The 16573-nt window shown below is 44.8% G+C and overlaps 1 protein-coding gene across 1 annotated transcript in view; it reads left to right on the forward strand.

Moving 5' to 3' along the window:
- LOC122801316 (extracellular calcium-sensing receptor-like) overlaps positions 1-16573 on the forward strand; it is a 243731-nt gene that overhangs the window by 206455 nt on the left and 20703 nt on the right. The window lies entirely within an intron of this gene.

Here is a 16573-nt window from a genome sequence, read left to right on the forward strand (position 1 = left end):
AAAGTATGTCAACACATGGCCATTGTAGTCAGATAGTGGCATGCTGAGGGAAGAGTATAGGTATGGCACCTACTGTTGACTTGTGACCGCAGGTATGCCATATGAATCCAGCCATACCACTGTACAGACATGCTGATGTGTAGCACATGAGCTATACACCTGTGTGGCTGGATCTGTGTGGCTGCCTGTCACCCATACATATGTACATCACATGTAGGGACTGCTGTGCTACTAACCAGGGACATAGGTATCCCCGATGGAAAGGATAGTACATATATATTTAACTGGGGTCTAAGGCCATTATTATGTCACCAGACATGTATCTGTAATACTGTCATGCAAGACACTGACATAACACAATAACTGTATGAGTGCTCACTAGTAGCAGGCACAACCAACATTGTTAGCCACAGTCAGTCAGTATCCACGTGTACTGTCGAGACATGCAGTCCAAACATTTGAGGACCCAGGACTGTGCCCTGTTGAGCACTGCTGCTTACAGGACAGCTACTGGCATTGGATGCCCCTATGTTACGTATGTCTGCCATCAGTGGGTCATGTAGTGAACCCTACATTGACAGTATCATGGATGCCTAAGCGGGTGCTTTGTACATGTTGCTTTTATGGTTGGGACAGTGAGATGGCTTGGCTAATTCTGGGCATTGTACACCGTGATGTACCTCAACCCATGTCCCTGCTGACTGCCATGACAAGGCTTATGACAATAAAAGGGCAGCAGGATATGCTGCCAAATGTGTATACCATGTACAGACTGGTATGTCAGCTGGTTTATACTCAGGTGTCTGAGAGTCAAACCCAGGGAAAATAATATCTGGCCACAGGATATTTGTAGATGTGTCAACTCCATCACCACACCTTGTAGATATAATTTCAGAAAACCCAGGTGTCACATATCAAGGGTAGCAGACCTTATCACAAAGTATGAATGCATGATTATGCAGACTGACCCCACTGTCCCTGTTAGACTGTTATAGACAAATGCACCTAGGGAGCCATGCACGTATTCTGCTATACCTTGCTGACATCATGTTTCTGTTATGGTGCCATGTCATCCTGTGCTGTGCCACTATATTGCACCATGTGTCCATAATTTATTCCCTCAGACTCCTGGAATAGAAACATACAGAGGTCCGTCAGACACGTCATCCTGTAACACTACCACCAGTACAACAACATACAACACAAGGGACACAAAGTTTGGTGTGTAGTCAAGACACATGCCAGCATCTGTTGTGTACCACAACAAGTGGCATGGCAAAACAATACTGCATTACACATGCACATGTCAAGTAATGTAGTCACCCTGTGCATCAGACACATAGCTTCATTTCTCTGCATTGATGGCAAGGATGACAGGGATGTGGCACAAGTATCATCACATGCATAGGGTGTGGTGTGGGTATACTGGAGGCCTAGGCTGTGTCAAACAGTTGACAGCATGTGTGTGAGTCAGGAAGGGGTGGGGGTTAGATGGGCCATGAAGAGGTGCCATGTGTGCCTGTAGGTGGCATGCATGTGACAGTGGTGTTTGAGTTTGTGCATGTACACAGTCAAGCCCAGTGCTAGCCCTACACATGTTTATGTCAGACAGCTGTGGACCATACATGGTAGAGTGGACAGTTTACCGTCTCCAGCCATGAACATGGGAACTGGCTCTGTCAGCAGTTGAACTGGTACCACCATGCCCAAGGTCAGATGCAGTGCTAGTACATGGTGGTGACTGCTGTATGTTGGGTCTGTATCCCCCGCGGGACCACCCAGGACCACGTGCCCATGGCCTGCCATGTCATGGTGTGGACAGCACACTTCCCTCTGTAATGCTAAAGGTACTGCCACTACGGGAGTGTGACTGCCATGATCACGTGGATTGTTGACCTATGTCCATGGGTCCAACACCCAACCCTGGCCAAACATTCCAGCAGAAACAATGTGTGGCCCAAGGCAGACACTGTCTCAGCCCACTGTCTGTCCACTGCATCAGTGAACTGATCTAGGATGTCCCCAATATGGTGGAGGTAGTCACAGATGTCAGACTGTGCTGCATCCATAACCCTAAGCATACATCTGGTGTTCCATTCAGAGTGTGCCTGTGCCTCCATGATGACCTGAAACATACATCTTGTGATTCGAGGTATGACATCAGCAAAAGTTGGTGGATGGACAGCAGGCCTCCTACAAGCACCCCTGTCAATCTGCCTGTGTGGGATGTCACTAGCTCTCTGGCTATGGCCAGTGTTTACACTAACTGGAGCCATAGTTACCACACTTCCCAGTTTAATGTGTCCGCCCTCTGACTGTCCAATAACTGTGGCCTCTGGGGACTGGGTATGTGTGGGCATACTGACTGTATGTGGAGACAATGGGAGCAGAAGAGGGATGTCAATGCCTGGGAAAGATTCAGCCACTCATAACCCCACCTGTGCCTCACTATGGCCACCATCATCATCAGAGTCTGATAAGACACTGACATCAAGTTGTGAGGGGGAGACACTCCCACCCTCTCAGTCACCTGTGAAAACCAAGACAAAAGCAGTATATTACTACCTTCACTTTTATGTTTGGTAATCCACGCAAACTCATACAAATGAGGATCCAAAACTGCATTATCATTCTCAGATCTTCTCATCTCCACTCCTATGCACAACAGAAAACCTCACAACATACAAATACAGGTCATCAGCTACATCCAGTTAAAGTTGCCAGTACTATTAATCTGTAAGGTATGCAATATGACACTATACTTGTTATAATTGCACATTAAACCCAGTGTACCTGTCTTGAGAATGATATGCCAATACTAGGGTCACTACCTCAGGTATGTAACAGCTACCTTTTGTGTTTGAACAGGCATCTTGGATTACTTGTCTCATATATACCAGGTTGTGTAGTCACTCATAACTATAAGTGCAGACGTGTTAATGTTCATTCAAATACACACCTGTGATTACCCAGGCTATGAACTATAGTCAAATGTTCCAGAATGGTAGATACAAATATTCTAATCTGTCTAAAAACAACATTTGTACATAGTGCAATATGGCAGCCCTTAACTTTCATAGGGTATATATAATCCTTAAAACAACAGTATCATGCTTACCAAGTACAGGACCATGGGCTTACTCCTGACAGACCTATGAAAGAGTGAGAGAGAGGTATTGTCAGCACCACCATATGTTACAGCACTACAGGGTAATAGGTGCATATATCCACTTGTACAGTACCCACTGTTACTAGCTGGCTGTATTGCTGAGCTTCAGAGTATGTATACACAATTGAGCTTAAATCCCAACCCCCCAATGCAGATAGACCTGACACCCATGTAAAAGTATGTGCAGCCTGCTACAATGACTGATAAAGTATTAAAATGGTGGACACAGTAAGCTTACCTGGATGCTCTTCTGCTGGGGGCACTGTGGCACCTGCCTTATTGATGTATGGTGTGATGGATGCCTGGGAGCTGTCATGTGTGCCTAGGTTTGCCAGGAATTCCTCTATGGCCGAGAGTGGTTCTACCACTGCAGACCCTCCACTGGTGGTGACATGATTCCTGGCAACATCAGCTGCCTTTCATTGTGCAGTATTCACCATATATGTGGCTCTCTGTTGCACCTGCTCATAGCTCCTGTCCTGCTGGCTAATCTGATTGACATCCTGCACAAGGTCTACCCATGATGCTGCCCGTTGTTCATGATTATGTCTCCCCCCTGGACAAAAATATCTGATGATGCTGCCTTAGTGCATGCACTATTACCTCATTTTCTGCATCAGAGAAGGAGGCATGTCATCTGCGATATATGGTTCCTAAAAGACAACAAAAGGAGAACACATTGTGATGCCCGTGCCCTGGCCCAGCAATCAAGGAGCCCTAATCCTCACCACTAACACCAGAGAGGGCATCTTATATAGGAGAAAGGATAACAAATACACACAGTAAAGTGCAATTTCCCTTAAGAGCACATAGAGATTACAGTCAGTCTGGGTCTGGTTGCTCCCTTGCTCTCCAGGTCCTCAATAAGACTATCCACTGGCACAGCTATAGGATCCATATCTCACACTAGCTGGCAAGCTAACCTCTAGTATCCTCTCTGTCCAACCAGTGCTTCGTGTCCCTGCCCAAGTAGCTGACACACACACACACACACACACACACACACACACACACACACACACACACACACACACACGTTGAGATAAGTATTTATACAACTTCACAGACACTCCTGGGAAAGGCTGACACAGATTCTCCAGCTGTGCTCCTATACCCAGACTATACGGTAGTAATTCCTGCCACCACTAGCTAATAATTATCAGCTACCCAAAGGCCCTTAAAAGGGTGTCCAATTATTAATGTGCAATATTATTATCCAGTAGTAGTGAAACTAAGCAATCAAGGCTTATTGGAAGGGCTTAGTACAGGATCACTTATAAGCATGCAATGTACTCTAGAGCTTAAGTTATCTCTAAATAAACCAGCCACAGTTGAAAAAGGTTTAAAACTATTTAATAATAAATACTAAAAACACAAGACACAAATATCTATCCCAGCAGAGTGCTGCCCCCCTGACATCTCAGATGCTCAGGTAAGAGCCGCCCTCTCCAAAGCAAAAAACACAGCATCAATGGGACCAGACGGTGTCCCGGGCTGCATCCTACATGAACTCCAAGAAGAGCTAAACCCAAACATAAAACTACTGTTCAATCTCAGCCTTACTACAGGATATGTGCCCAAAGAGTGGCGTACAGCAACAGTGGTCCCTCTCCATAAAGGTGGTGCCTCAACGGATCCTGGAAACTATCGCCCCATAAGCCTGACTAGCTTGGTCTGCAAAGCTATGGAAAGGATCATCATGGACCTCATAAATAAAGATATTGGGGACCTACAGACACTGGATCCTACCCAGTTTGGCTTTGTTAAGGGCAGATCCTGCCTCTTAAACCTGGTTGATTTCTTTGAAACAGTCACCAAGGCCATTGATGAGGGGAAGGTGGTCCACACAGCCTACCTGGACCTCACAAAAGCCTTCGATACAATACCCCACTCGGGCATTATAGATAAGCTCACCAGCTTAAATATAAACCCCTATGTCACTAGATGGATTGCAAACTGGCTCAAGGACAGAACCCACATGGTTAGAATTGCTGGAGCCATGTCAGACTCCAAACCAGTTACAAGTGGTGTCCCACAAGGCTCAGTCCTGGGACCTTTCTTGTTCAGTATATATTTCTCGGAGGTACAGGCCAACACAGAAGGACTGTGGCTGACCAAGTTCGCAGATGGCTACAAACTGGGCGCCATAATCGACTGTCCAGCCAACACAAGCATCCTCCAAAACGGCCTCATAGAAACAGACAGCTGGTGCCAGAGCCATGGCCTCAAGCTAAATGCCAAAAAATGTATAGTCATCCCCTTTGGCAAAAACAAAGTGCCCACAAATTACCACATAGGTGGTAATCCATTAAGTACAGAAGAAGTAATTAGGGACCTGGGGACCCAAGTTGATAGCAATCTCTCATTTGACAACCACGTGGCAAAAGTGGTTAGAAAACATTTTATGTAGCCCACCTAATCCTGAAGGGATTCACATCTAGATCAGGGGAGGTCATCATGCCTCTTTACTCATCCCTCATCAGGCCCATAATTGAGTACAATGCCCCTTTTGGAATGTACCTTACCAGACAACTGCAGTAACTGGAAAGACCCCAAAAGTACCTCACCAAGAGGATCAAAGGGCTCAAACAGATGCCATATGTTGCCCGGTTAAAGAAACTCCAGCTCTACTCAGTGGCATACCGCCTGTTCAGAGGTGATCTGTGCCTGACGTATAAAGCCATATCCAACCCGGAATTAATGGACATGCTGCACCTCAGAAAATCCAAATCCCATCGAGCTACGCGCTCGAGAGACTTGAACCTCAGCACTGAAATAAATAGGACATGCTGGAGGGACAGATTCATAACCCAGAGGCTCCCTTCACTCTGGAATAAAATCCCAGTCCAGGTTAGGCAGAGTCCCTCATTGACTCTCTTCAAGAGGAATATTGATGAGTGGATGGGAGATCGTAGGTTTACCCCGGGTATCACTTCTGTGTCACTGTTAGACAGAGGCACAGTATACTAACCTCGAAAAAGGGCATAGCAAAATAAATTTAGAATGGGTGGTGAAAGCCAAACACATTCTGGCTAGGCTTATAAATGCCCTAGGGCAGATAGCCTAGTATGAACCTATGAACCTATAAGACAATACTACTACACCACAGTGCTATTCAAGAGTTCAGAGATCACACAAAAACTTAAAATAATTCAGTAGTATAGTTCTGACATAACAGAAAACACTTAGTCTAATCATTTCTAGTTCCTAGCTATTGCTACAAGAAAACATACCTCTAAAGAAACTTACACATATAGGGGATACGACAGTGCTGAGTTGGATGTCCAAGATAAAAATTATTACAGTCTTTCTCTGAGCAATAGTTTTTAAAATCACTAACAAACATTTCTGCTGGGCCCTCCCAGATTACATCATTTTTGACACTTAGCCTGGGGTTCCCAGGCCAACAGACTACATTATTTAGCAAGCTAACACCTGCCCAGGAAGCTACAACAATAAAAGACATTTCATATGTACACTCTAGTAATTATTCCTTAAGTTAAAAGAATAGAAAGAATGTGCTAGCCCAGATAGACTGACTCCAAGCTCCAGAGATCAAAGGATAAATCTGAAATAATTTTAACTTCAAAAGAAAGATTTGAAATGCTTGACTTAGTTTTCCTTACAGCAGATGGCAATGTTGCTACAATCTTGAAGTTCAACATTTTTTACAGTATTTTCTTTCATTTAAGAAACAAGCCTGTATTTTACATTCATATTTACAGATGACAGAATTATCTGCACAATTCTATCTGGTTAGGCTGTCAGCCTTCACCCTTCTCTACCAGTCTTCACATCCCACCCCCCTCGGAGAACTAAAGGTAGTTTTTCAAGTGACCCTTGAAAAATGCCACTTGAGAGGGTTAGGTCTATCTGAGTGTGCCTCACCCCATTCCCTGTCTTGACAGCCCATCTGCATTGGTACTGCTACGCCCACTGTGGTGCTGCACTGACATACCATATGCTTGCAACCCCAGGCTCCATCTTAGCAACTTGGCATTTTGCTGGCTCACTTTGTTTAACCATATTAAGGGGTTGTGATATGTCATTACAGTAAATTTTCTTCAATACAGATAAGGCTGAAGTTTCTCCAGTGCCCACACTATGGCTACACATTCCTTTTCTATCACTGCATAGCATTCCTCCCTGAGTTGGAGCCTATGACTGAGATAAACCACTGGGTGCTCTTCCCCCTCTGAAGAAATCTGGTAAGTACAGTCCCCACCCCATGGTTCAAAGCATCCAATTGGACAACAAATTCTTTGCTGTAATCTGGACTGGTTAACACAGGGGGTCCTCCCAAAGCTTCTTTAAGCTTCTGAAATGCCTGCTCACATGCTGGGGTCCACACTTCCTTATCTGGCCTGTTCTTCCTTGTCAGGTCTGTGAGAGGAGCAGCTATGGTACTATAACTGGGGATGAATTTCTGTGTTGTCCCTAAAAATGCCCTCACCTGCTTTTTAGTAAGAGGTGCAGGTCATGCCTGAATGGCTTCCATGTTGGCAGGTTCTGGCCTTATTTTACCACTCCCCACTCTCTGTCCTAGGTAGGAGATCTCAGTTATACCCAAATGACATTTGCTCGGCTTAATGGTCAACCCTGCCCTTTGTAATCTGCCCAGCGCCTCCTTGACATGCTGAAGGTGCTCTGGCCAGGAATGGCTGTAGATGGCAATATCATCTAGGTAAGCAAGGGCAAACCCTCCTGCTAGGATATTATCTACCAGCCTCTGGAAAGTCGCTGCAGCATTGTTCATCCCAAAGGGCATCTTTATGAACTTGTACAAGCCAAAAGGAGTCACAAAGGCTGACTTCTCTGTAGCACTGGGAGTCAAGGGCACCTGCCAGTAACCCTTGGTAAGATCAATGGTTGTAAGATACTTAGCCCCACCCAGCTGCTCTAGGGCCTCATCTGTCCTAGGCATGGGGTAGGCATGTGACTCAGTGTGACTATTTAATTTCCTGTAGTCCACACAGAACCTGGTGCTGCCATCCTTCTTTGGCACCAGCACCACTGGGGAAACCCAGGGACTGTTGGACTCTTGAATCACCCCTAGTTCCAACATCTCCTGTACCTCCGCCCTCAGAGTCTGTCTGACACTCTCAGTCACCCTATAAGGGGCCTGCCTAATAGGCCTTTGGGGTCCTGTGTCCACCTGGTGTTGTACCAGTTGGGTGCACCCTGGTTTCCCAGTGAATATGTCCACAAATCCCTGCAGCACTGCTCGGATTTCTCGAACCTGGGTAGGAGATAGCTGCTGGGACATTGCTACCCCTTCCACTGAGGTGTCAGCCCGAGCCTCGCTGAGGAGATTAGTCCCCAGATCTCCCTCAGACTCCTCCTGCAATCCACTGCCAATGCTCAGCACAAGGGCCTCCGTATCATGGTAAGGTTTCATCATGTTAACATGGTACAATGTGTGTCCCTGCCATCTGCCTAACAGTTGCACAGTGTAGTTAACATCACTTACCTTTCTTACCACCTTGTAGGGACCCTCCCAACTACTTGCAGCTTGTTGTGTATGACAGGAATGAGAACCATTACCTGCTGCCCCACAGCATACTCTCTAGCTCAAGCATTCCTGTCATACTACACTTTTTTTCTGTTGTTAGGCTTCTGCTAGGTTCTCCTGGGCCAAGCCCATGAGTTCCCTGAGCCTTGTCCTGAGGTTTAGGACATATGCCACAACAAACTCCTTGTGAGACTCACATTCACCTTCCCACTCATCCTGAATTAAATCTAGAGGTCCCCTCACCCTATGCCCATACAGCAACTCAAAGGGTGAAAAACCTGTGGATTCCTGGGGAACATCTCTGTAAGCGAACAACAGATGGGGCAGATATTTGTTCCACTCCCTCTTAAACTGATCTGCAAATGCCCATAGCATGGACTTGACTGTAGAGTTTAACCTCTCAACAAGACCATTAGTCTAGGGATGGTAGGGGGTGGTCTTCATGTGCTTCACCCCACAGGACTTCCACAGACAAGCCAGCAGGTCTGACATGAAATCGGCACCTCTGTCAGACAGTATTTCTTTTGGGAAAACCACCCTGCTTAAAATCTCTAACAAAGCATTTGCCACCTTCTCTGCCTCAATGGAAGACAAAGCCACTGCCTCAGGGTATCGTGTAGCATAATCCACTACCACTAGGATATACATTTTCCCTGTGGAACTTGGGGTACTCAGTGGACCCATAATATCCACAGCTACCCTCTGAAATGGCTCCTCAATCACAGGCAAAGGCATCAAAGGAGCTCTCACCTTGTCTCCTGCCTTGCCTACCTTTTGGCACTGCTCACAGGTCCTGCAGTACCCTGTTACATCTCTGGAAATTCCAGACCAATAGAAGTTCTGCATAATATGCCTATTTGTACATTTTATGCCCATATGACCTGCAAAGGGAATATCATGGGCTATGGCTAGAAATGCCAGATGGTAGGCTCTAGGCACTACCAACTGCTGCACTCTGTCACCTTCTAGCCCTTCCTCAGGGGTCTACTCTCTGCATAGTAACACTTTGTCCCAGTATACAGATTCCCCCTTTCCTTGAGAATTGGGTGCCTCTCTAGCTACCTGCCTCAGGCCTTGCAATGTACGGTCTGAGAGCTGAGCCTGTCTCAACTTTGTCCTTGTAACCCTTCCCAGCTCCCCTTCCACAGGAAGTCTGACATCCTCTGACAGTGGTGCCTCACTGTCAGCCTGGGTACTGCTACTCACCTCTACCTTTGCAGTTACCCTGTCCAAGGAACATCAGTGCCCACAAGCAGCTGTGGCTCACATTCAGTCTCACTGCTACAGAGTAGCTCCCTCCCTGAAGTAACCACCTCAGCAGTCCTGGCTTCAAGTATGCAGTCTATCTGGGTCTCCCCCAGGCTACCAGACCCACATGCTTGTCTCCTAGCTTACTGAGTGTAACTGCATAAGCATATGGCACTGCCTCATCCAAATCCTTCCCTCTCAGGACATCTGCAGGATGGTAGTTTAGTACCCCTGTTGGCATTTTGTCTTTCCCACTTACTGGCTCCCTCACCTTTGGTTCCTCACCTTGCCTCTGTGGACATCTGTATGCCACAGGGCCCCACTGGTTGCATTCCAAACATTTAACCCTAGATCCTGGATGTGTACCTGGACTAGTTGCTTCCCCTGCTACTGGCAGATTCTGTTGTGGCAGTCTGTGTTGCTCACAATGGGTTCCTTTATACCCATGAACAGTACTGGGGGTCCCCTTCCTGTGCAGGGCTGCCATGCTTGCCAGGTATAGGCCTCCCTTCTTCCCCAACTCACCTGAAGTAGCACATTATCTATCAGCTAACCAGATCCTCATGTCCTCAGGCAAGGTGCTAAGGGCTTGTTTCCAACCCTTCAAAAGTGGTGACCTAGCATCCACTCACCCACCTATTAAAATAAGTGCTCAGTTCGCCAACATATTCACACACTTTCATCTGCCTTGCGCCTATGCTCATGAAACTTTTTCCTATACATTTTAGGTCTTAGCTTAAAACATTCTAAAATACATTTTTTACAACAGTATAATCTAAACAGACAGCATCAGGCATTTTTGACAAAACAGTTACAGCTTTCCCATGGAGTAAGTGGGTCAGGAACCTTAGCCAGAGCCTTTGGTCAACACTATACTGTTTGCATACCCTCTCAGACATATGAATGAAACTATCAAAATTATCCCTCTCTTTAAAGTGCAGAAGAAATTTACTGACCGGTTGTGCTTCTGGAGTCCAGTTACTCCCTTCCCCATTACCTCCATGACTCTGGCAAATAGTCAGCATTTCCTGCTCATGCCTCCTCTGATGCTCCTTTTCTTCGGCTTCTATCTCTAAATGCCTGGCCTCCAACTTATATCTCTTTAGCTCCAGCTGGATTTTTAAGACCACTGCAGAAATGTTGAGCTGTCCATTCTCCAAGGATATTGTATCTCCACTGCCAGTCTGATTGTCCTTCACAGAAAGGTTGAGCTGTCCATTCTCTGAGGATATTGTATCTCTACTGCCAGTCTGATTGTCCTCCTGGATGCTGATTTCTGATGCAGCTGTAACCAAGGCTACAATCAGGTCTGCCTTAGTCAGGTTTCCATGCACCAGTCCCCTAGTCTGACACATCTCCACCAGCTGGCTCCATGTCGGCTTTCCATACTCCTCTGCTGACATGCTGCATGCTCACCATGACTAACTAAGCTAACAAAAGAAATAAAACAATTGTGATCTGATCTCTGAGTATTCACTGCATGGCTGTTTTAGAGTACAAAACACCTTCAGAGATCACTGTACATAAGCTACAGGATTACAGGATTCACCCTACCCACACCACTACAAGCCAATCAGTATTTGCCAACTAATTAATATGTGATATGGATATCCCACCACTGCCAAACACAAATGTGAGGTGGATATCACAACCAATGCCACCACAAATGTGACACCCGTGCCCTGGCCCAGCAAAGACCCTCAATCCTCATCACTAACACCAGGGTGTCTCATATAAGAGGAAAGCATAACAAATACATACAGTAAAGTGCATTTTCCCTTAAGAGCACACAGAAATCACAGTCAGTCTGGGGCTGGTTGCTCCCTTGCTCTCCAGGTCCCCAATAAAACTCCCCACTGGCACAGCTATAGGGTCCAGATCTCAGCCTAGCTGGCAAACTAACCTCCAGTACCCTCTCTGTCCAACCAGTGCTTCCTGTCCCTCCCCAAGTAGCTGACACACAAACACACTTTGAGATAAATATTTATACAACTTCACAGAGACTCCTGGGAAAGGCTGACACAGATTCTCCAGCTGTGCCCCTATACCCAGACTATACGGTAGTAATTCCTGCCACCACCAGCTAATAATTATCAGGTATCCAAAGGCCCTTAAAAGGGTGTCCAATTATTACTGTACAATATTATTATCTAATAGTAGTGTAACTAAGCAATCAAGGCTTATTGGAAGGGCTTAGTACAGGATCACTTATAAGCATGCAATGTACCATAGAGCTTAATTTATCTCTACATAAACCAGCCACAGTTGAAAAGGGTTTAAAAATATTTAATAATAAATACTAAAAACACAAGACAATACTACTACACCACAGTGCTATTCAAGAGTTCAGAGATCACACAGAAACTTAAAATAATTCAGCAGTACAGTTCTGACATAACAGAAAACACTTAGTCTAATATTTTCTAATTCCTAGCTGTTGCTACAAGAAAACATACTTCTAAAGTAACTTACACATATAGAGCATAATGGCAGTGCTGAATTGGATGTCCAAGATCAAAATGCTTACAGTCTCTCTCTCAGCAATATTTTTTAAAATCACTAACAAACATTTCTGCTGGGTCCTCCCAGATTACATCATTTTTGACACTTAGCCTGGGGTTCCCAGGCCAACAGGCTACATTATTCAGCAAGCTAACACCTGCTCAGGAAGCTACACCAATAAAAGACATTTCACATGTACACTCTAGTAATTATTCCTTAAGTTAAAACAATAGAAATAATGTGCTAGCCCAGACAGACTGACTCCGAGCTCTAGAGATCAAAGGATAGATTTGAAATAATTTTAACTTCAAAAGAAAGATCTGAAATGTTTGACTTAGTTTCCCTTACAACAGATGGCAATGTTGCTACAATCTTGAAGTTCAACATTATTTACAGTATTTTCTTTTATTAAGAAACAAGCCTGTATTTTACATTTATATTTACAAATGACAGAATTATCTGCACAATTCTATCTGGCTAGGCTGGCAGCCTTCACCCTTCTCTACCAGTCTTCACACACATTACAGAACCAGATATGTGGATGTCCACTATGTACAAATTTAGCACGCCCATAATGGCCTGCACTACCCACTGCTCCCTCACATATCATACCCCACAGTCTGGCAACATACTATGTGTGTGGATCCCAGCAGGATAGTAGCACTGCAGTGGTATGACCCAGTGTGCCATGACAGATTCTGTTGTATGTTTCTACATCCAGCACTGCAGTGTACTGTTGTGTGTCCCCTATGGGCAACCTCTGACTACTATGTCATACGGCCATTGTCAGACAAATAGCAGCATGCTATTACAACCACTATATGGGGACAGTCCAACAATACCAGTATGCCACAATGACAGAAAATAATGCAAACCTGCTGTAGAATACATTCCCTGTAGCCATCATACCTCTCAACTATACAGATGTTTGCAGAATGTCAAGATGTTTGCGACATACTTTTGGTCATTTTCACACAACATTGTGGATTTTGGGCAAAATGTTGGCCAATCATTGATGGTTGATGTCAGAAAATAAAGACAGACATCTGAGTTTAAGATGTCATACCCTTCAGAACACAGTTATGCTACTGTAATATCTGTTTTTCTATTCACTTTCTTACTTTGTGCGAACAATAGTTACAGTGTCCCTCGATTAATTATGGCTTTGTACAGATTTCTTGCTGTAACAGGTTGACAGCTATGTTAGGCATAGCTCTTAATCAGACAGGGACAAACATCAACAGAATGATGGACTTAGCCAGAGTACATCAGGGACAATCAGGGAACTATTTATGTGCGACATTGACAGAATGAGAGGAAGTGAATTAGTGTACATCCTCTGACATTACAGGAGTATACACCCTTACTTATTGTCACTATGTATTACATGTAATTCACTATCTTTCCTTCATCAGCCAACTATTGTAGGAGGGATTAATAGGGACAGAGCTAAGATGTGAGTGGAAATCAGGCACATTTGAGAGGCATGCTGTAGGTGTAGGACAGCTGTGTATCAATGACATGTCATTACCATAGATTTAGACAGGCTTACTGCTGTAATCCCTATTCCCTATACCTCCATCCCCCCAATTGCATCCTGTTATATGGAGAAATTGATTACATACCTGGTGGAGTGCAGTACTCCTTTGCTGAAATTTGCTTCCGATAATCTTTTGAAAATACGTTCTCTGTGTGAGGTAAGTCTCATACAGACTTGTTCCCCATAACCAGCTGCTTGCCTTTTAAGGTACTGCTCATTAGCAGGTATTTGCCTCTGCACCAATATGTGGCTCTGATATGGTAATTGCAACCAAAACAGCTGAATTGCACTATCATTAGCCAATGACATGCCACCACAGTGCAATATATAAGGCCTTCATGTAGACCTGGGCTCCTTTCTTAGCCGTTAAGATGGCTATTACTGAGGTGTGGAGACTACAGCATTACAGAGGGTAGATACCATAACTGTCAACTGTAGAGATTTATGCAGTATGTCCACAGTTTCACCTCATATATGCTGTCAGTATCCCATGACATTGTGGTCACCTGGCAATTCACTGTCAGACATTGTGGGTTGAAGGCAGTAACTGGAAGACAAGCATTTGAGTGTCAGACTTCATACTCCTAGAATATGCATGTTAATGCAATACATGTTATTCCATCAACTTACTAGCTATGTAGGAGCAAACTTTAAAACCTGTCCCAACCTCTGGACCTTTGTCCCCCCCCCCATTAAGTATGGTGGTGTCCGGATTCCTCGTGCTAGGGGGTTGGGAGGTATGGTAGGTCTGTAGTACCTACCTTTATATACAGGGGTGTGTGCAACAGGCTGCAGCTACCTCTGCAGCCTAGAACCCATAGGGGGGAGTTTGACCACTTTGGAGGACAACAAGCTGTACATGTAACTGTGTCAGCTGTGTCAGCCCTGTCATTATGGCAGAGCCAGGGTAAGAGTACCATTTACAGTCCAATTGAGCTATATGATTAAAGTACATCTGTTATGCAACAGTGTCAATAACAGAGTACTAGACAAAATATAGTTATGCTATATGGATATGTGCAGTGTGTTCTTACCTGCAGGCCTTTGACTTGCAAAACTGGATAATATTTTGTTAATTAGCAGTAACCTGTGTGGATAAAGATTGCATGACTCTGTCATTAATTGCTGTCTTCACAATAATGTAATTGAACTGCAACACAAGACTGGATTTGAACCCAGGACTGTGTGTGGCAAAATGTACTACATGCAAGGAATTTAACAGGATGAGCTACTAAGTCATGGCTACAAAAGGTGTATTTGCAAGGTATATGTGCAGACATACAGGCTATGGCATACATTGTCTGCATGCATCAGTATGTGCATGGCTTTCTCTGGCTGTATTTCTGCACCAGGGTCCAAGCTGAACATGTTCTTTGCCATTGATATCTTAGTAGGTGTCTTTCTACATGTTATTAATACAAGGGCACATTGCCATGCTGTAATTACTAACAATGATTTGTTCACAACTAACCTATGCTTATTGCTATACCTCCATTATCACAGCACAGGCCTCAGTTACATCAATTTTTTTATGTCTTTGGCTGTCTAGTGGTATATTATTGCACCAGAGTCCAAAGTACACTCCTATTTTTCCCATTAATTTTTAATTCCAATTTGCAAAATGCAGTGCAGCGTACAGCGCTGCTGAGACACGCCTAATGACTCTAAGTGGCAATCACTATGTTTTGATGAAAACAGCTGCTTTAATTAAGATCTGTGTGGTGTGGTGGATTAATGCGGTGTGCTGTGGGTGTGATGGGCTTGGGTTCAAAACATGGCAGAGGTGTTTATTTTGTACATGTGTTTAACAATGTTAGAAACACATTTATTCATTAAAGCTGTATTTAGCAGAGCTAAGTGAAACTGCGTGGCATGCTGCACAGTGCAGCTCCATGCTAAAAAAATATAAAGAAAAGAAAAAAGGTGAGATAGGAAAGTGGTGAAATGGGGTCAAGCAGGGGGAAAAACATAGTGAAAGGCAGGTAGGGATGTGCAGGAAGGGTGTAGGAAAGAACCATAGCTATCCATTTCTTGTACAGCAACAGCTGTGCATTTTGACAGATTTTATAAATGAATCTGAACTCTCAAACCCCAGAGAGAGGTGTGAGGACAACATAACTGTGTTGTCAAGCCAATTAGATCAAATTACTTGTCCAGTGGACACATAAGCAAAATAGAGAAGTATGTTTGGGGCAATTATTTTTTATTAAGGTGAGAGTGGAATGTTGGGGAAGGGACATAGGTACATGTGGGGATGTAAGTTGGGTAGGAGAGGATGTATTCACAGACAGACAAGACAGCAGATAGGGGCAGTGTGTAACACATGAGGTGGGTGAACACCTTGGATGGGAAGGGTTTTGTGGACTCCAAGTCGCATGTGCCTCTAGATGGCAGCAGCATGACTCATGGCCCCCCATGGGACTGTTGACACTGCTCCTTTAGTGCCCCGAGGGTGGCTGTGCTGGAGGCTGGCTGCCAGGGAGAGGTTTGCCCCACCAGGTCAGCCAGTGTACTCTGAATCTCGTGCAGGTGGCATTCATAGCTGCAATGAACAATCCTGCATACCATGACCAGCAGTTGATCCTGGGTGACAACAGTCCCT

The sequence above is a fragment of the Protopterus annectens genome, chromosome 4.part1, assembly GCF_019279795.1.
Source record: "Protopterus annectens isolate FY-2018-M chromosome 4.part1, PAN1.0, whole genome shotgun sequence".
Lineage (NCBI taxonomy): Eukaryota > Metazoa > Chordata > Ceratodontiformes > Protopteridae > Protopterus > Protopterus annectens.